Raw genomic sequence first — 22,417 nt, forward strand, 5'->3', positions numbered from 1 at the left:
ATGAAGCTGCTTGGTTTTCATAAACATGTTGCTGCCTGTGCAGTATTTTGCTGGAAAGTGGAAAAAGCTTTCTATCATTCTACAGCTTTGTGTGTGGAATATGCTACACAGATTTTGCAAATTAGGTAACAAAAACTCTGCACATGCTGTTTGGGTGTGGGTTGAATTGTTTAGCTAAGCTTTCCACTCTCTCTGAACTTATGCCAAAGGTAATCTTTGGTTCAGTCTATGAATTATAATGGCTTCTAAATTCATATGATCCAAATTTAAAACATTTCTCTATGAAATTTCACATATTAATTAAAGATAAGGAGAGCCAAGGGGTGCCTGGGTGGTTCAGTGGGTTAAGCCTCAGCCTTCTGCTCAGGTCATGATCTCAGGATCCTGGGATTGAGCCCCACATCGGGCTCTCTGCTCAGCGGGGAGCCTGCTTTCCCTCTCTCTCTGCCTGCCTCTCTGCCTACTTGTGATCTGTCTGTCAAATAAATAAATAAATCTATCTTTAAAAAAAAGATAAGGAGATCCAAAAAAGTAAGGTTAATTGGACACCAAACGGAATTGTGAAGAATAACAAAGCTCTTGTTATGGGAAAGAACTGATGAAGTTTATTCTTCATGGTTTTTGTTGTTTCTCTTACCTGACAGAATCAAGGTAATTGCAAAATTTCTGCTGGAGTTTCTGAAGGTGTAAGCTTCATAGTTACACCAAATTTCATAATGTCCTACAAAACTGTCAAAAGTTAGTTATTGAATGCGGGAGTAAAAAGTCTACATAAATCAGAGCAGACCTAACTTATACTCAGTGTTCTCAAAGTCATTTCTAAAAAACAAATCACACAGGTCATTTTTGCTAATAGTTATTAAGAAGTATGTTAAATCATTTTATTCTACATATATCTGAAATCTCACACTTCATCAGAATATAATTTTTCTAAATCTCTGGTCTTTTTTTTACTTCAGGACCCTCTGTAATCATCAGTCATACTGATGCTTTTCAATACTAAGGCAGAGTAATTCTGCAGTTAGACATTTTCTAATGATAAATGATGGTGAATTGATGATGAATACCATTGCAAAATTAAGCTAAAGGAAATCTTGCACAAAGCAACTTTTTTTTTTTTTAATGTGTTTTCCTCATATGTACATAGGTACTATGGCATGGCAGTGAGGAGTAAGGGTTCTAAGCCAGATCATTTGGGTTTATGAACTAGCTCTACTACTTACCAGCTATGTCACATTGAGCAAATATGTATTCCCTGTGTCTCAGTTTCCTTATCTGTAAAACAGGGATAATGGCAGTATTTATAACTTACAAGGTTATTGTTTTTAAAAAGATGAAATGTAAACATGCGCATTATCAGTATATCACTATTATTAGCTATTCTCCTTACAGTCATAAATATTAATACATATGAATCAGTCGTTAATATTTGCAACAGAGACTATGAACTTAGTCTAACACCGATAGTCAGATATTTTGGACACGATATAATTATATTAATGTAATTTAATATCATTCTTTTTCTTCAAAACATGGAAACAAATACAACAGACCACATGTCATTCAGGTAGGTAACATTCTGTATTAGTTTTAAAATCATGTGTATTTTTTAAAAGGGGTTTTAGAAATTATAACTAATATTCAGATGAACAAGTCTGTAGCTAAAATTAACTCCAAAACATTATTTAGCAGGCTTGTATATCTTGTATATCATTATTTCAGGCTTGTATATCTTTCTTTCATACAACTTTTTAGATTCTGTCTAGGTCATCATGATCTCTTCAACAGGGTGCATTTTCTCTTAATTATTGAAAGATGTGTATTTTTAGATTTTCCTTCTATAAAACAGATTTATTATTAAATACAATTACCCTTGGATTCCAAAGAAGTTGGTATCTAAATACAAATGTACAGCAGCGATGTTCATATCCTGAACATAGTTCTGAGAGGGATGTTTATGATTAAGTGCACACCAAGAAAACAATAAGAAAACAATACCATCAGCAAAGAGAGCCTTGTTCTCTGGATATAGTTTGTGAAACTTGGGCAGTGTGCACATTAAGAGAGCCACAGGAAGTGAAATTATGAATTACTTCAAATGGAAAAACGAAGTAGAATCCTTTATTTTTCAGAATGTGATTTGGCAGGACACCTGGGTGACTCAGTTGGTCAAGCGTCTGCCTTCAGCTCAGGTCATGATTTCAGGGTCCAGGGTTGGAGCCTAACACTGGGAGCCTCAGTGGGAAGTCTGCTTCTCCCTCTCTCTCTCTGCTGCCCCCACTCCCCTCACTTGCGCGCGTTCTCTCTATCTTTGTCTCTCAACTAAACAGATAAAATCTTAAAAAAAAAAAAAAAAAAGAATGTGATTTGGCTCTAATTCTGCTGGCAGAGTGATTTCAAGCTTTCTCTAGAAAGGTTAAAATGGGAACTTACCACTGAGTCAAGATGTTGAGTAGAAAGGCTCATTCATTCACTCAACAGACATGTGTGATACACTGGGAATAATATAGACACAAATATAAGATCTTGCCCTCAAAAACACTGGAATCTAATAGTGAGAGACAAATGTTGTAAACAGATTTTTACACCAGTGTTCACTAAAGTAAAACAAACTAAAATCAACCATCTGGGATGGAGAGCAACATGGCAAAGAAGTGAATTTAAAAATATTATGTGTCTGTGTATGTATTACATATATTTCATAATTTCTGTTTGTTCATGTCAGGCTTCTTTCAAGTTTCTTTCTCTCTCATACACAGATACTTAAAAATACACACACACATACAAACCCGGTGGATTTTGACTGTAATTTTATTGAATCTAAAGCTCGGTTTCAAAAAAATGAACATTTTTAAATGCTAAGTCTTCCAATGTATAGGAATGTGGAGTCGGCCTGCATTAATTTATGTTTCTTAATGTCTCTCAGAAATGTTTTTATGTTTTTATAATTTTTATATATTTATTCCTTGGTTTTAAATATTTTTTAAACTACTGTAAATTTTTTTCAGTTTTTTTTTCTGTTGTTACTTATCATAGAAATGCAATTTAAAAAATACATAGTTTTTAAACTCATCCAATTCTTTTTTTAAAAAAGACTTTTATTTATTTATTTTATAGAGAGAGAGAAAGAGAGACAGATGAGAAGGGGGAGGGTCAGAGGGAGAAGAAGACTCCTCACCAAGCAGGGAGCCCAATTCAGGACTCAATCCCAGGAGTCCAGGATCATGACCTGAGCCGAAGGCAGCTGTTCAACCGACTGAGCCACCCAGGTGCCCAAACTCATCCATTTCTTAACTGACTGAGCCACCCAGGTGCCCCTTAACTTGTCTAATTCTAATATCTATCTGTAGAATCTTTGGGATTTTCGACATAGATGAGCCACATTAAATAATATCAGTTTTATGTGGTTTTTAAAAATTCTTTTTCATGGGGCGCCTGGGTGGCTCAGTGGGTTAAGGCCTCTGTCTTTGGCTCAGGTCATGATCCCAGGGTCCTGGGATCGAGCCCCGCGTCGGGCTATCTGCTCCGAGGGGAGCCTGCTTCCTCCTCTATCTCTCTGCCTGCCTCTCTGCCTACTTGTGATCTCTGTCTGTCAAATAAATAAATAAATAAAATCTTAAAATTCTTTCTCTTTCCTTATGACATTGACTAGGACCTCCAGGATAAGGCTGACTAGAAATGGTGATAATTCTCGTATGTGTCTTATTCCTAATCTCAGAAGGAAAGCTTTCAGTAAGTATATGGTGACTGTTATGGGTATTTTGTAGCTATCCTCTATGAAGGAAATTATTTCCTATTCTTAGTTTACCGAAAGATGTATTTTAATCAAGAACAAATGCTGACTGGAATCAACTGCTTTTCCAGAAAGATTCTGACAAAACTTCTTCTCTTTATTCTGTTTATGAGGTAAATTCTGATTTGGCTTTCTAATGTTAACATTTTACCATTACAACAAACTGAACTTATGTGTGACATACTATCATTTGTACATATTCTTTAGTCAGCTGAAATTAAGAATTTTATTATTTGTGTTCATGATTGAGGTTGCCCCCTAATTTTTTCCTCATAATTTCCTATTCTTATTTTGATATCAAAGTAATGCTGGCCTCGTAAGTTAAGTTGGAGAGCCTTCCCTCTTTTTCTGTTTTTTGAAGTCAATAAAGATATTTATTCCTTAAACATTTTCTAGAGTTAAACAGTGAAACTATTACATATAGTGGAAGGTTTAAAATTAGAGATTGATCTTTTTGGCTATTATGAGATCTTCGTAATGTCTTTGTTCATGTCTAAATTTCAGCAGGCTTTATTTTTTGTGTGTGCTTTTTTTTTATCCTACTAAGCTTATTCAAACCAGTTAAGACACAAAGCATATATTTATTATTGGCATATATTTTGGCAATATATAGCATATATAATATGTAATTAACAATAATTATTAAGAATTAATAATTATATATCACTAAATCTATGGTAGATGAGAGCTGTATTTAAGGATAGTTCTTCTACTTCTTGATTATTAAGAACCTGCCTTATTAAAATGAGTTGCTATTTGGCATAATTTTTAAAAATGCAGTTGAACTAAAAAGAATGTGTTTTATTTGTTTTTAGTTAAACTGAAAAGATGGATACAGGGGCATACCTAGTGACTTGACACCTGAAAGGGACCATTTGAATCTCTTTCTCTTGCAGACAAAAGTATTTTCAACAACAATCATGACGTGCAACAAATAAGAATTATTTTGTCCAGAAAAGCAATTCAGTGACAATTTTCCTTTAATAAAATTTGCATATAGTGCAAATAGTGTTAGTAAAATATTAGTAAAAGTGGGGCACCTGGGTGGCTCAGTTGGTTAAGCATCTGTTTTGCTCAGGTCATGATCCAAGGTCCTGGGATAGAGTTCCAAGTCAGGTTCCTTGATCAGCAGGAAGCCTGCTTCTGCCTCCGTCCCTCCCCCTGCTCATGCTCTCTCTCTCATTCTCAAGTAAAGAAAATCTTTAAAAAATAATAAAATAAAGAAATAAAGTTCTAATTCTTTTTAGAGTACATTAATTTTTTTTTTAAAGGAGAAAAGTATTTATGCCTACATATTGGTCTGTCACGGTGATGAATAATTCCAATGCAGTTTCTGGCTTTGAAATTTCACTTGTGCAAATCTGTCAATGGCTTGGTCAAACTGATATGCATACATTCATGGTCAACAGAATCAATATATAGTATATATCAGATTTGTCAATCTGTCCTCACTCATAATTGACTAAAGAACACTTTTTAACTTCAAATGTTTCTCTCACATTAAGAAACAGATATACAAATAGAAAGCTTTAAAATAAGGATATTTATCAGAGATTCATAAAAATCCCATTTCATAGCAAATTTAGGAAATTACAACACTGTCCATTTCTTTGTTCTCTGGGATTCATTTTAGCAGCTTTCAGATGTTTTTGCAGTTGAATACCTTCACCAGAAAATTCCTCATAAATTTCTATTTTATTTGGTAAAATTCTCCAAAGCTGAGAATGGTTGCAAATTATTTGAGCTTGCTTCAGGCTCAGTTCATATCTTTAGCCCCTGAGGTACTACGTAATCCCGTGTTTAAACCCAGATTCAAAATAATTATACCAGAGTGATTATGAAAACGAAAAAACAGAAGTCAGTTGCTTATTCTTAAAATAAATATGTGTAGCCGAGTCCACCTGTAGGGCAGTTGGAATCACTTCCACGGGGAGTATAATGTTTATTAAAGCGTAAGTGATAGGAAAACATGGTGATTTTCAGCTTACATGCATATTATCCCATTTCAGTAACTGCAGCAGTTGTTCAGAACTTAGACCAAAAAAAGATTGTTTTTTTGTTCAGAGAGCAGTAGCGTCATTGGCATTGCTTAGAACTGTCGGTGCACAGTGATAATAAAAAGCCGACTGGGGGCGCCTGGCTGGTTCAGTGGGTTAAGCCTCTGCCTTCAGCTCAGGTCATGATCCCAGGGTCCTGGGTGGCTCAGTGGGGTAAGCCTCTCCCTTCTGCTGGGGTCATGATCCCAGGGTCCTGAGCCTCCTTCCCCCTCTCTCTCTGCCTGCCTCTCTGCCTACTTGTGATCTCTGTCTGTCAAATAAATAAATAAAATCTTTAAATTAAAGAAAAAAAGCAGACTGACTTTTACTATTATTTTATTTTACGCCTTTTAAGTTTTCTATGCAGAAAGCCCTCCCCTGCTGCCTGTACTAGGGGTAGACCACTCCCACCACCCCATCCTTGGTACACCACTGGCTGGATGAGAAAAGGAACAAGGACAGGTAAAAAGAAACACCCATTTCCCTTCAACCAGCAGGCCAGAAAGTCTTCTGGAATCAAGAGATTCTGAGTAATTACGAGAATAATGAAGTGGTTTGTTGATTTATTTCTGGAAATATTCATTTAAAATACAAATTACATTCTCTTTTGCTCCTTCACCAGGCGTGTTCGAATCATGACAACATGCTCTATTTTTGCTTATCTACTGTCACCAGCAGTGAAGTAACAGAACTTGCTCTGAAGTAATGGAGTGGATAACCAACTGAGATACCAAGACTAAAACTTTTGGTAAGGCAAACAGACCTCTGCAGTACCACTGGAGGTATTTCCTGGCCGTATCTGACACATTTAGCACCTTATCACAAACTGAAGGGAGGCAGAGTTATCTGTTTAATAAACATGCATCCTCCTGGATCTGGAAAGAAAGTATCTGAGAAATTTAATTAAGGTCTAAGTGAATCATGATGTGAATCTCAATAGGTTGCAGCAAATGTTAAGTTTCTGGTTCACAGTTTAAAAAAGAAAAAAATGACCCCAGATATGGTAAAATTCCAACATCCTAAGAATGTAGTATTGCATAAATGGTGGTAAGTAAAATACCAGCATTACATCTTCTTGAAGTTAGAGTTTAAACTAACTAAAATGACGACATCTTATATATTTTCTGTGCTTTTTTGACAAATATGGTTGGAAAACATAAACTTCATCCTTCCTAACAGGCGCAAAATAAATAGAAGAAATGCCCATTTGGTGTTTCCTGTTTGGTTCTGTTGATGGACTAATGTTCCCTCCTGCTGTAGCAATTGAGGATGTTTGTATTCTTGGCCCCTCCACAGGGAAGCAGGAAAAAATCTGAACTCTGATGACTTTGTGTACTTCTGGCTTTGATGTCTTGCTCTGGGCACTGTGCAGAGGAGCTGAGCTGAACTTGTATTAAAAGCAGTGAAAATACCAATTAAGAGTCTGACATTTAGCAGTTTCATTTGTAAGTTTACTTGGGTAAGAACAAAATTTCTGTAGTAACACACATAATAGCTTTGACTGCTTTCAAAATTAGGCAGATAAAATATACAAGAAGTCATTTTCTAAAAGATATGTAAAACAGCCAATGAAGAAGGAAACATACAGCAATACTGGGCCCATTGATAATAAAAAGAATATTTCCAGGGAACATTTTGGAGTTGACTATTACTACAATGTTTTAAAGTTTTGACCTTTAAATACCCTACAATCCCAATGATTTTTATCCCTTGGATGTCAGCTTTGGTTCCAGCAAATCATTTGCCTGAGATCTTGACAAGAAAATCCATCCTCCTTAACTCTACCTTTTCTGGAATCCCAGGATGATAAGATGCAGTCCAGAGGCAGTTATGACCTCCCTAGGTCACATCTAAAAGCTCAAAAGCTCATTTCAACCTTGTCCCTTAACCTAACCCTCCTCATCCCTTATGTATTTGTTCACTTTATGATGGAAGAGAGGGAGAAATCCATAAAACATTTATTCAAATTTTCTACTAGGAAATAATCCTATGAAGTCTCTGACTCACCCCTTTTTGTACCTAAGGGCCAACAGATTACCCTTTGTGATGTGCTGGGTAGCTAAGTACTGAGAAAAATGGAGTCTGTTCTGGAGAAGGACATGCCTATATGGGCTAAAGAGACTTCCCTGTTCTTTCCTTTCCTTACAATCCACACTGTAAACCCCTTTAGAATCCACTAATTTCCCTTTTGGGGAAATCTATCCATTTTTCTGGGAGTTATGAGGCCTATGCAGAAGGCCTGCATATTTGAAGATCATGCAAATGAACCTCAACATCAGTCTCAAGGCTGCTGTTTGGTAAATGTGAAATGTCATGAAAATCTAACTGCTTTACTGTAATCATTTTGCAAAGTTTACTTATAGTAATAATTTGGGCTTTCCGTCTTTGTAGACTGTTCCAATGGAATGAATTTAAGAAATTATATTTATTTTCTCATCTCTTTAGAGATTTTTCTGCTTCATTTTGCTCTTATACATTATGTTCATCGTCTAGATTTCGATGTATTTTACTTTTCTTTCCATGAAGTGCTCATCATAATTTATGCTCTGTGGCTCAGCAGTAAGTTTTAGGGAGGACCCAATATCTTTACATTTGACAAATGAAAAGAGAATGTAACAGTTTTCTTGGCCAAGTAAAAGAGACATGCAGTATGACTGTTATGAGTCAGGATTTGGCCCCCTCCGCATCAGCTGGAAGACAGCAAGTGCCACAGCCCTGGATGAAAGTACATGGCAATGAAGAGGAACAGTGAGTGGTCGGACGGTGTTATGTTGGCATCATTTACGTATTATCAGCAAGATCTAAATAGGTGACCTGGCATGAAGATCACAGTAACTGCCAAAAGATTTCATCACTCTTGGCACAAGCTGTCCCTACGATATTTCAAACATTAAGGTCTTTCTTTCAGAGAAAGCTGAAGGGAGCCCTTACCTCAGATTTTCCTTTTTACCCCCCATAGGCTCTTATGCCTCAGGCTTCAGCCTTCATCTCCTCCAGGAGGAGGGCTCTTTCCTGGTTACTATAGTGATGGGTCAGGAAAATATATGAATGCATGCTGCAAAATTAGTCAGTAAATTATAAATGGGCTATTCATGTAGAAAGGCCAAATTATAAACCAGAGAATAGTGGTCTTTACATAGAAAGCAAAAGAAAATTACACAACATATATCAGAGCATTACAATGTGACAAACAAAAGTTCTATAAACATCCTAACTTTGCAGGAGACCATCTAGCTACCCCTGTAGCTACATAGGGTACTAGGTTCTATGAAACGGACAAAAGGTACCAGACCTCTGGGGATAAAGGCAAGATGAAATGCACAAATTATTGTATACAATATACCCAATAAAAGAAGACAGAAAACCCCTATGTTGACAATTCAGCCTGCCTCTTGAATTAAAAAGCTACTGGAACTTTGGAGAGGGCTTATTTCAGCAATCCTTATCTAGGGATACACATCACAATTTGTGAGCGACATTTTCACAAACACGCCTGGCCTTACTGGTAAAATAATGTCTAAGAGTGAGGCCTTGGGACTTAGCAAAAGTCAGGCAACTAGTGTCCAGTCTTCTGGGTTTTCTTTTTGCAGAAAATTCACCTCTTTCCAGTAACTAGTGAGTTTGGGAGCTTTGGTGTCTGAAGGATTCCTCTGATGCCACCAGACATGACCCTGAGCAAGCAACACATGGCCCCAGACTGTCAGATGACTGGCCCCCCAAAGAAGGCTGTTTCCCATCCTAGGTGGGCCAGTTAAATCCTGCTGCTTCCAAAACCACACAACACTGGAGTAGGTGATATGTGTCCCTACTTAGTCTCCCAACTGTCATTCAAAGAGGTCATGAGCATTCATTATTATTGCTTCATGGTGAAAATACGATGAGAATGAATTCTGATAAAATTTAAAAGGATACAAGTAGGAGAGCACACACAATTGCCTGAGCCTTCACTACCCACAATTTAGGTGAGGCAGACCAGGACTACCTGCCCCCTCAGAAGGATGGCACTGGTCCCTATTATCCACTACCCATTGATAGGGAACATCTACGTTATGTACATAGTTGAATTATCAATCTATTATTTCCTTGAGCTCAGGATGACTTAAATACAAATTGGCAGGTATCCAACAAAGCCAGATTCTTTTTGTGCTTTCCATACGTTTATGTTACTGCATGTAATCCTTAATCCTCACAATCTCATGAAAGATCAAAAGCTACAGACCCTGCAACCACCCTGTTCTTCCATGTCTGCCATGAAATCCCTGCCTTTCGGCTGATGAGATCTATTTTATTTTTTGATTTGAGAGAATGAGAGAGAATAAAAGCACAGAGTAAAAGTGAGAGGGAGAAGCAGACTCCCCAATAAGCAGAGAGCCTGATGTGGGAACCCCAGGATCATGACCTGAGCCAAAGATAGATGCTTAAGCAACTGAGCCACCCAGGAGCCCCTTGCAGATGAAATCTTGAGACTCACAGAATCAAGTCAGATAGCTATGAGGGGTTGTTAGGATTACAACCTGAGCTTGACTCCCAAACTCACATTCTTACCACAAATCCAAACCAACGCCTAGCACGTTACTTATTCTGAGCTATTAAAGCTGTCTGGGGAAAACAGGCAAAATATCTTTATTTCCCTGATTTTGCCTACTGTTGTATCTTGGAATCAGGCCAAAAACTAAGGAAAATCTGCCCATTTACCACTGGCAAGATGACTAAGTAAGCCATAAATAAAGTCACATCGAAATGATGGTGGAATTGGTTGGGAAGGCCAACAGCAGACATGGCTTTAGGATCATGACCTGAGCTGAAGGCAGAGACTTAATGGACTGAGCCACCCAGGTGCCCCTAGTCAGAAAGTCTTTATAGAAAGATCCATGAACTCATCCATGAACCCAACCATGAGCCAGTTCATGAACCTCACTCAGAAGCAGGCTTTGGTTCTATTGCCTTCCATGTGTCCTTTCATTTTTTGGCTTCAGTTTGAACTCTTTTCACAAGATTTATAAAATTAAGGTATTTTTTGAAAGAAACTTTAAGCATTGATTCTCCACTTTAGATACAAATTTAGCTCACTTGGGAATTTGGGGACAAAATGTAGTGACTCCAGAATCACTAAGGGGGAATCAAATTATTTAATAGGGGACAGTGAGGAGCAGTAAGCATCTGTAACCTGCATTATGACCCATAGCTTTGGAAACTCTTGCCTAATTTTATGCAGTATAATACACTGCTTTGGAGCATGGCTTGTGGAGATAAGCTGCCTTGGATCAATTCCTAAGACTGCCCCTTTACTAGATTCATGAGAATCAGTAAATTACTTACTCTTTCTGTACCTTATTTATTCAAGATTCTATGTCTATTTGTTGAGTGCCAGGCCCTGTTCTAGAGGCATATCAATGAATAAAGCAAGTGGAAATTCCCACACTGGGGGTATTTACCTTCTAGAACAAAGACACCGACAAAACGACATAATATACTAGTATTATATTATTAATATATCAACATATTATATAATTAGTTATTAATGATTAATCAATGATATTGAATATTTCTATAGATATGAAGACTATAAGACAACAGGGGGACAAGCAGGGTGGGAGGGCTGAGAGCACGTGTGTGTTGGATCTTTTACCCTCACAGGGTTCTTGTGATGGTTAAAATGATTTTACATTAAAAGTAGGTGCTTTGGGCGCCTGGGTGGCTCAGTGGTTAAGCCGCTGCCTTCGGCTCAGGTCATGATCTCAGGGTCCAGGGATCGAGTCCCGCATCGGGCTCTCTGCTCAGCAGGGAGCCTGCTTCCTCCTCTCTCTCTCTCTCTCTCTCTCTGCTTGCCTCTCTGCCTACTTGTGATTTCTCTCTGTCAAATAAATAAAATAAAATAAAATAAAGATTAAAAAAAAAAAGTAGGTGCTTAAAATGGGGGCTTAAGTGGGTAGGAGAAGAATCAATGAAACAAGATGGGATTGGGAGGGAGACAAACCATAAGTGACTCTTAAATCTCACAAAACAAACTGAGGGTTGCTGGGGGGAGGGGGGGTTGGGAGAAGGGGGGTGGGGTTATGGACATTAGGGAGGGTATGTGCTTTGGTGAGTGCTGTGAAGTGTGTAAACCTGGCGATTCACAGACCTGTACCCCTGGGGATAAAAATATATGTTTATACAAAAAAAAAAAAAAAGTAGGTGCTTATAACAGAGCCTGGCACATAATGTTTAAAAGTATTATCTGCCATTCCCTTGTTTCACCAATGAGGAAACTGATAATCCAGAAAAGTAGAAGAATCTGCCCAAGTAACTGAGAAAGGAAGCATACCAGGGACTTCACCCATCTCAACTCAGTCCTAGATGAATTTCAGTCTGGGGCTCCTCGAAGACAGATGATAAAACAATGGGCCCAGAGCCTACATTTTGATACCGATTCTTGTTCTTGAATGTGGCTCTTGCTGGTGTCACACATCAGAAGCAAATATTGCTACATGCAACTTTTACTTGGCACCCCTGAAGACATGGATGAGAGAGATATCTAAAGGAACACATCCTGTCTGTAACTCCAGCCAATTTCTTAAGCATCTTTATGGTGTAACAGTCATATAAGGGGTACCTACTGGTCTCCATATACATCATGAACAGGTAAACAATGGCTAAGGAAAAAGGTAAAATGAAACTATAAAATTCATTTTTATATGATATGATAATAATTATTAAAAATTTATTTTATTGGATGCCTGGATGGCTCAGTTGGTTAGGCATCTGCCTTCAGCTCGGGATTAAGTCCTGCATCCCCTTCTCCCTCTGCCTGCTGCTCTCCCTCCTTGTGTGTGCTCTCTCTCTGACAAATAAATAATATCTTAAGAAGAATAAAGTGCCTAAAAAATTCCAAATAAGTAAATAAATGAAAATTTATCTTATGATGAAAGAAAATATGATAACTCCCCCAAATATGTTAGCCCTAAGCATTATTTTAAAGCATTTCTGGAGTCTGATGGAACTTAGATAACTTATAGGATATAAATCAGGAAAACAATAATTAAAGCCATTCTTCTTTTTAAAGATTTTTATTTTATTTAAAAAAATTTTTTTAAAGATTATACTTATTTATTTGAAGAAAAAGAGAGCAAGAACAGGGGAAGAGGCAGAGTGAGAAGCAGACTCCCTGCTAAGCAGAGAGCCTGATGTGGAGCTCAGTCTCAGGACCCTGGGATCATGACCTGCACCAAAGGTAGATGCCTAACTGACTGAGCCTATTTATTTATTTTAGAGAAAGCAAGTGAGGGGAGGTGCAAAGGCAGAGTAAGAGAGAGTATTTCAAGCAGACTCCAGGCTAAGCATGGAGCCCAGTACAGGGCTGATGCAGCACTGATGCAGGGCTCAAATGCAGGGCTCAATCTCACCTTAGCCAAAATCAAGAGCTGAGCCTCTCAGGTGATCCTAATTAAAGCCATTCTTTGGGTAAAATATATTATTGGAATAACTTATCTGAACCAAGTCCTATGAAATGTCCAAACAATTCTAACCCTTTCTTAGAATGACTGATATTTGGGTTACAAGATAACTATGAAGATTAAAACCCATATGAGTGACTAAGCTCAAACTTGTTCTCATGACCCTTGTGGCTTGAAAAAGAAAGAAAGAAGAAAAGGAAAAAACTGAATTCACATTTAATTAAAAAATTAAATCTGAAAAAGAGTAATCATTTTAAATATGTTGCAATCCGTACTAGAACCTATTTGAAAAATGCAATTTGCTCTGTTAGAGTCTTGCCTTGTGATAACACAGCAAAATCTTCTTTTATCTGTATTGTGAAAGTATATGGACCAGAAAAGGGAAAGATAAAACAGTAAACATTGGTTTAGTAGAAGAGATTAAATTGACAGAAAAAAATGGAAAAGGAAATCATTAAGGCAGTGGTTGAGAGCTTGAAAGCAAAGATAAGGAGAGTGAAAACTGATGTAAACAGCAGAGAAAACTGTTCTGTGCAAAGGAGGGTTTAAGTTTATGTATAATCAATTTCTCTATGGATTTTCTCCCTGATTCAAGGAGAAAGATTCAAGTTAGCAAGATTATTGGGATAGTGAGTTTTAAATCTCTTGTTACAGTCAAGATAATAAGCATAGTAATGACAGAGGACAGTCATGTTTTTCACCCTAAAAGCTAAGAGTTAAAATCTGTACTTTATAAGAAAGTGATGACTAAGACATTTGATTAAAAATCTAATAGTTGGGACGCCTGGGTGGCTCAGTGGGTTAAAGCCTCTGCTTTCGGCTCAGGTCATGATCCCAGGGTCCTGGGATCGAGCCCCACATCGGGCTCTCTGCTCAGCGGGGAGCCTGCTTCCTCCTCTCTCTCTGCCTGCCTCTCTCCCTACTTGTGATCTCTGTCTGTCAAATAAATAAATAAAATATATTTTAAAAAATTTAATAGTTGAGGGACGCCTGGGTGGCTCCATCAGTTAAGCCATCACCTTCGGATCAGGTCATGAACCCCGGGCTCCTGGGATGGAGTCCCACATTGGGCTCCTTGCTCGGCAGGGAGCCTGCTTCTCTCTCTGCCTCTGCCTGCCATTCTGCCTGCTTGTGCGCACTCTCTCTCCCTCTCTCTCTCTCTGACAAATAAATAAATAAAATCTTTTAAAAACTAAAACTAAAAATCTAATAGTTGAGAAAATTTAGAATGTCCCTTATAGGTATGATTATTGAACTACTTTCATATTTGAGTTTAGATCAGCAAATGGAATGTGTTCATTTTTATCGTTATCTAAAACCATACAGAATGGCAATAGTAGGACTCATATAAGATGACAGATATGATCAATAGTTGACTGACCCTTATTTTAGTGTGTGTATGTATGTGTACTCCAAATTACATAGATAATGACTAATAGAAAAAGTTATTTTTTAGGTCATTCCTTAAAAAAGAGTTATGCGTGGAGGTTGGGGAGGTGAGAATAAAGTAAATATTTATTGAGTGCTTATATATAGTCATGTGATATAATAGATGATTCTAACTTTACTTAGACTTAATAAAAACATTATGAAATAATATTATTATGCTCAAATTACTAATGGATATTCTAAACAAAATTAAACATTTTAGTAAATGCAATAATAAAGAGTTGAATTATTTATGTTTCCTATTTTGTCCTCCTGATACAAAAAGTATTAATCATAAGACCTACTATTTATTGAGTATCTGCTATGTGCAAGGTAATAGAACTCTTAATTTACATACATTTTTTTTCAATTTCAACACAACCTCATAGCAAGATACGTATTATTATTACCAATTTATAGAAGATATACTTGAGGTCTAATGGATTTATGTGAATTGCTTCAAAAACATACTTAGTTAAGTCACAAAACAAAAATGCAGACTCTGATTTTTCTGATTAAAAAGCTCTTATTCCATCCATTATACCATGCCATCATCATAACATTTTGACATTTAGTCTTTAAGTTCAACATTCCATATGTTTTTATTTATATTCATAAATATTTTCTGTCTAAAAAGCTCCTTTCAAAATATATGAGGGCAAGGAAGGACATATATCAAATTCTCTGTTACTTTACATATTAACAAGATTTATAAATCACTTAGAAGATTTAAACCATCGGGCATCTGGCTGGCTCAGTGGTACGGCATGTGACTCTTGATATCAGGGTCATAAGTTTGAGCCCCATGTTAAATAAAGATTTAATCCAAGCTCAAAACAAAACAAAAACAAGGGCCTGTATAGAAAAAAATATATATTCTTTTTTTTTAAAGATTTTATTTATTTATTTGACAGAGAGAGATCACAATTAGGCAGAGAGGCAGACAGAGAGAGAGGAAGGGAAGCAAGACTCCCTGCCGAGCAGAGAGCCCGATGCGGGGCTTGATCCCAGGACCCCAGGACCCCAGGATCATGATCTGAACCGAAGGCAGAGGCTTTAACCCACTGAGCCACCCAGGAGCCCCCCCCACCAAAAAATATTCTTTAAAGGAGGCTCCACACCCAACATGGGGCTTGAACTCACGACCCTGACATCAAGAATTGCATGCTCTACTGACTGAGCCAGTCAGGCACCCAGAGAAAAAATATTATAATAAAAGATAAACTGGAGGAAAGGTAACAAATGGAGGGCAAGATTCTTACTGCTGTTTAGGTTTGCACAACCTAAAGAAAAAGAATTATTCATGATTTATTAATAACAATACTTTGGAGTGCCTGGCTGGCTCACTCAGTTAAGTGTCCAACTCTTGGTTTCAGCTCGGGTCATGATCTCAGGGTCCTGGGATCGAGTCCCGAGCTGAGCACTGTACTCAGCACAGAGTCTGCTTATCCCTCTCGCTCCGTTCCTCCCCCCACTCTCTCTCTCTCATAAAAAAAATAAAATAAAATAAATATCTTTTTAAAAAAATAACAATACTTCATTAAAAAAACTCTCCATTGTGTAAGTATGCATTATCATCTAGTTCATGTTCATCTAGTATATGAAGGAAAGTTTATTTTTTCCAGAGTAACAGTTTTCAATTAAATGCTTTCAACATTCTTCAGTAAGATATTCTTTTGAGGCCACTGAAATCCATCACTAATACAGGAACAGGCAGGCAGGCTATTCGCAATGCCTCTGCTAGATTAGCAACTGTGGCTCTTTCTGTTAAATACTAAAATCAACTTGTCACAAATTCAAGTAAAGTAGCAACGAATCCACACCCAAACAGTAAGGTCTGCGAATGACTTAAGTGGTCAGGTTCAGATTCTGTTTCACTCATTGAACAAGACTGGAATCCAGTGGGTCTCAGGCATTGTGTTAAAGACAGGAGGATAAGCACACAGATGTTCCCTCAGGGTTCTCTCACCCATGGGTGAGAGAGACCCGCAAGCAATCCAATATACGAGAGTTCTAACGAGGACATGCATTAGTCTGTTCACACTGCCAGGACAAAATAGCATAGTCCGCAGGGCTTAAAAGACAGAAATATACATTCTCACAGTTCTGGAAGCTGTGAAGTCCAAGATAAAGGTGCTAGTAGATTGGATTCCTGACTTGCCAATGGTTACCTTCTTGTTATGTCCTCACATGGCAGAGAGAGCAAGCTGTCTGGTGTCTCTTCTTATAAGGGCACTAATCACATCATGTGGGTTCCACCCTTGTGAACTCATCTTACTCTATTTACCTCCCAAAGGCCCTGTCTCCAAATAGTATTACACTGGGAACTAGGGATTTAATATATGAATTTTATGGAACACAGATATTTAGTTCGAACCAGGAGGGAAGTATTAACTCTGCCCAGCTTTGTAGAGGAGGCCGTTGCAGAGGAAGTGACTCTTGAGCTTGGTATCAAAACAATCATAGGAGGTGACTGGCAGAAGGTACACAGCATAGATAGGACAGCAGAAACAAAACTCAGGAGAAGGAACAAATGGTGATCATTTCAGGGAAAGGAAGGAATAAGGCAGAAAAATTAAATTGGGACCAGATTATAGAAGGTCCCTGCATCTGAAGCTGAGGAGCTTAAAATTTCTTTATATGGCAGTGGGAAGCTGATGAAATTATTATGTGAGTGTGCCTGTGTGTTATGTGTGTGTTATAATAAAGTTTGTTGTTTGGATAACAATAATGCAAGTTAATATTTAAAAACTGAATTGGGGGGTGCGGTGCACCTGAGTGGCTCAGTTGGTTAAGTGACTGCTCAGGTCATGATCTCAGGGTCCTGGAATTGAGCCCAGTGTGGGGCTCCCTGCTCAGCTGAGAGCCTGCTTCTCCTTTTCCCTCTGTTTCTCCCCACTGCTTGTGTGCATACTCTCTCTCTCTCAAATAAGTAAATAAATAAAATCTTTAAAACAAATAAAAATAAAAACTGAATTTTTTAAAAGTTTTAATTTTTTTTTTTTTTTTACAAACGTATAATGTACTATGAGCCCCAGGGGTACAGGTCTGTGAATCGCCAGGTTAAAAACTGAATTTTTAAAAGCTTTTATTTTGAAACAATTTCAAACTTACAAAAATGTTACAAGAATAATACAAAGAACTCCTATATATTCTTTATCTAGATTTACGCATTGTTACTCTTGTGGCACATTTGCTTAATGTTCTCTCTCTATATATGGCATATATATTTTTTAAATAGACATGCAAACAGACATACAGATATGGATATGCATGTGTATTTACACACACATAGACATACTCATATGTACACACTTATTTCTTTCTGAACTAGGTGAGAATAGGTTCACGCATTAATGCCTTTACTCTTTAATAATTCAGTGTGTCTATAAAGTTTCTCAGCCTTTATTTTCATGACATGGAGATTTTTTAAATACAGAGAATTTTTAAAGCAAATGGTATGTTAAAAAATACACTGTTATCGAAAAATGACTGAGGTCAGCAAGAAGGAGATTAATGGATAAGAAAGAGCATAAAATAAGCGAACGAGAGAAGACCAGACTGAACCAGCTGAGATGACAAAGTCCTCACAGGATGGGAATATCTCCATGTGGGAGACTCAACAGCATTTCATGCACATTGTGTGTGAAACATAAAGGAAATGAAAACTTGATTCTAGCTTGGGACATTTAATGGATGGTGATAAAGATTATAAGATAAATAGATACCGATTTTGTTTGATTTTAGGTTGAAGGAGGAGAACCAGTTTGTTTTTGAATGCTGAGCAGGCACGTAATGTTAGAAACAAGATACAGAGTTCAGGTGAAACATCTAAAACAGAGAAGGATTACCTAAAGAAGATAAACCTAAACAACCCATCTTCTGCTTGTTTCTATTTCCCAACTGAATGTTGAACACAGCAGATACTTAATAAGGATTGTAGACTGACAACCATCTCCCTTTCTTTTTTTAAAAGATTTTTATTTGACAGAGAAAGAGAAATCACAAGTAGTCAGAGAGGCAGGCGGGGGTGAGGGGGCAGGCTCCCTGCTGAGCAGAGAACCTAATGCAGGGCTCAATCCCAAGACCCTGAGATCATGACCTGAGCCGAAGACAGAAGCTTAACCAAGTGAGCCACCCAGGCGCCCCTGACGTCCATCTCTTAATAGCCTAAGGAAAAGGCAAATGATGGTCAAGTTTCCTTCTAGGCAAAGGAAGGATAGGAAGATGTGGGGGATTTCCCTGTAGAATAGAGGAACCCCTGGCTGGCTCAGTCAGTAGAGCATGCAGCTCTTCATTTCTGGAGTCTGTGAGTCTGAGCCTTATACTGGGTATGGAGATTACTTAAAAATATTAAAAAAAAAAAAAAAAAAAGGAATTGAGGAATCTGAGTCAGCAGGTCAGGACAACTTCTCCCCCACTGCTGAGAATTGGTCAAACAGGAATTAAGAGGGTGTCAGAAGCACACAATGCTTTGTACCAAGTCCACAATCACCCATCCAGAATTTCCAGACCCCCGAAATCTCTGAAAAGTATTTCTGTGTCTCATCTGGCAGCAAAACCTGAACCGAATAGATCTGAAGCTCTTGGGGGTGTTTCTTTCTCCTACTTACTGTGCATATTCGTACATTTCTCTGCATGACTATTAATATGTTTCCTTATAAGTGTTGTTTTAGGGGCGCCTGGGTGGCTAAGTTGTGAGGCAACTGCCTTCACCTCAGAACATGGTCCCAGGGTTCTGGGATCAAGCCCCACTGGGCTTCTGCCCAGCTGGAAGCCTGCATTCCCTCTCCCACTCCCCCTGCTAGTGTTCCTGCTTTCACTGTTTCTCTCTCTGTCAAATAAATAAATAAAATCTTTTTTCTAAAAAAAGTGTTGTTTTCGAACTCACTGGGAGTAGTACTTCATATGCACCCCAACGATCTCCTTTCTAAAATCCCAAAACTTCTAAATTTCAAATTCATGGGAGTATAGAGATTTCAGATAAGGAAATATGGAAGTATATTTGAAAAGTTGGGTAAATATTACCTTTGCCACCTAGACTGGCACCTTTAAATGAACATTTCACTCATGAAAATATGAGTGGAAATCACGGAAGTCTCCCTAGGCTTCAGCATCTTATACCTGGAACTACAGAGAGGGTCTTCGTTTTGTCTGTTCTGACTCACCATCCATTTCAGCATTTTTGGCTCTCTGCTTTATTCTGCCCCTCAGCATCCATTACAGGGCTTGTGCACCATTGGATCCAAAGCCCTCGCTCTTGTGCAGGATGTGGTTTTTGCTATTTGATCTCTGAACCTCCTGAATCACAACTGACTCTAAGAAAAGAGATTATCAACCTCCTCTCCCCTACGGGTCCTCCCTCACTGTCACTATGCTGTGTCCTGTGGAACTCATTACCTGCATCTGTCTCCTGCTGCCTGCCCCACACCCTGGGGGGTGGGGAAGTGTGCAAAAAGGAATCAGACCAATCAGCCATTCAAGCTTGGAGTTAATCATTTGTTGGCTAATTATTTATTTATTCATTCATTCAAGAAATGTATATTGAAAATCTACAGTGTGCCAAATGCTATGCTCGGTACTTAAAGTACAGCAATTCAGACATAGTTGATGTCATTATTGAGTTTACAATCTAGCAAGGGAAAACAGGTGTTAAATGAATAATTAACTACAATTGCAGTAAGTGCAGTAAGTGCTACAAATGGAGATGCAGAGTGCAGTGAGAGTGTACAAGAGCAGTTAGGAGAGAAGGGGCCAAACTGGATGTAGAGCTTCAAGGAGGAAGTGACTTCCTGGAGGAAGTGACTTTTGAGTTGAGAGGAAACGGATAAGTAGGACGCAGCCAGGTAAAAAGGGTGACGGGGGCAGGAAGGATGGAGACGGAGAGAACACCGAATACCGGGCAGATCAATCTGCCTGTGAGGGAGGAAAGACACGAAGGAGCTTGGCCTAAATGTGAATGTGGAAGCCATAACCGTGGCCAGCGAGGAGAAAGAGAGCGAGCCAGCGTGAAGTAAAAGATTTTAGTCTTTTTGGGAAGAGATGATCCACCACTGAGGGATTTTAAGTCAGGATGTGACCTCCTCAGATACTACTTCGCAAACCAGTCTGGTTGTGGGGTAGAGAAGGCGAGAGATCAGGAATGAGTGTATGAGGAATGGAATAAAATTGTTCTCCTCATGACCCTGAGTAAGACTTCACCTCGCTGTTTCTGAAACCGTGGGTTACACAGTCCAGCTCCTCCTGGAAGGCCTGGCCATATTCAAAGAGGAAGAGGTACAGGATTCCCTCTCCAGGTGTTTTTTCACCTCCCAGAGTGAAGCCTATTCCAGAAAAGGTCGCCGGCTCTCTCTGTGTGTGCTTCCACATACACCCACTCTAAACATTTCAGTCTGACCACCTCAGTAGTTACTGTTCCGCAACTAAAGAAAACTCTCTCTTAGCACCTTGCTCTATTTTGTGTTTGAATAGTATATAAAAACCACACTTGGGATGATTTCTCCTTTAAATGTGTTGTTCATCAATGCTATTTAAACTCTTGAGGAAAGATGGCCGTGACGTTTGCATGAAGAATCATAATCATATGTTATCATGATTCTTCACTAAAATAGAGTAGGATTGACTCTGGCATCCTTCCATACTCCAAGACTTTTATGCCGTGTGCTGGCATGAGGAACACTGCTGGAATTCATTCTTGAACAGAACTTTTCCTGAACTGAAACTCTACACTAAAAAGCAGTGAAGGAAACTTGTTACCATTCATTTATTTTGGACTTAGATTCAAAGGGTGGGAGGAATAGGGGAAGGACAATAGTTCTTTGAGACCAGTTAGTAGAAGGCCAAAAATCCCTCATTAGACTTGATAGCCTGAGGCAGAATAGTCAGGAAAGCAATTATGCAAAGTATATCTTTAGCAGGAGGGGAAAGATAAGATAAATTTATGTCATGAAGCACATTAAGCCATCGCCAAATATTATACATGGTCTCTCTGAATTCTAAAATTTCCCTGGTCTTCATCATTCTGAAATTTCACCAAGAGTGATAAAATTATATATTCAGAAGTTAAAGGAACTTGTACATTTGAAGTTGGGCTTTTTTTTCATTTTTGTATTTGTATGAAAATAATATACAAATATGGAAGGAAATGAGTATTGTCCTATTAAGGACTATTTAGTATTCCAAAAATAGTAACAGTCACGTAAAATGTACCACTTGGAGTATTTAAATTCAAACATGACTCTATTATTTCCACTTGTTCCACTTGTGACTTTGGATCCCAAAGGATCCCAGGAACCTCTCAAAGTACAAATTTAACAGTTCAGTGCTGAATAAAGTCTCTTTCTAGAAGATGTGAAGATCTGAAGATCTGTCTTTTCTTTATTCTCCAAATACTGTACACATCTTCCTAAGAAAAATTTGTACTTCTTTTCTGGACTAGGATTTATGAATAACTGCCAAATTTAAAAGAGTTTGAACAAAAGCATATTATTAGCAGACTGGCAGTTTATTAAAATTCCACAACTGTATTTCCATCTAATGTTCCACATTATCCTCGCCCACAGCCAACCATCACCAAAAACCACCAATCTCAGAAAATAGCAAAGCGTGTTAAGTAACTTTCTTTCAGACCATACTCATTTAACTGGGTCAACTTCAGTTTATAATATACTGTGGAATTATCCATTTCAACATTAATCACTTAAAGATGTGCCCTGAAAGATTAT

General features: G+C 38.1%; 1 long non-coding RNA gene across 1 annotated transcript in view; it reads right to left on the reverse strand.

The window, feature by feature from the left end:
• The window catches only part of LOC131833473 (uncharacterized), a 61,627-nt gene that overhangs the window by 17,798 nt on the left and 21,412 nt on the right, over positions 1–22,417 (reverse strand). The window contains exons 2-3 of the long non-coding RNA XR_009354481.1: positions 1,224–1,275; positions 638–729 (exon numbers count right to left, since the gene is read on the reverse strand). This is a non-coding gene — a long non-coding RNA (uncharacterized LOC131833473). The remainder of the gene's footprint in view (positions 1–637; positions 730–1,223; positions 1,276–22,417) is intronic.

Source organism: Mustela lutreola, chromosome 6 (genome assembly GCF_030435805.1).
Source record: "Mustela lutreola isolate mMusLut2 chromosome 6, mMusLut2.pri, whole genome shotgun sequence".
Taxonomy (NCBI): domain Eukaryota; kingdom Metazoa; phylum Chordata; class Mammalia; order Carnivora; family Mustelidae; genus Mustela; species Mustela lutreola.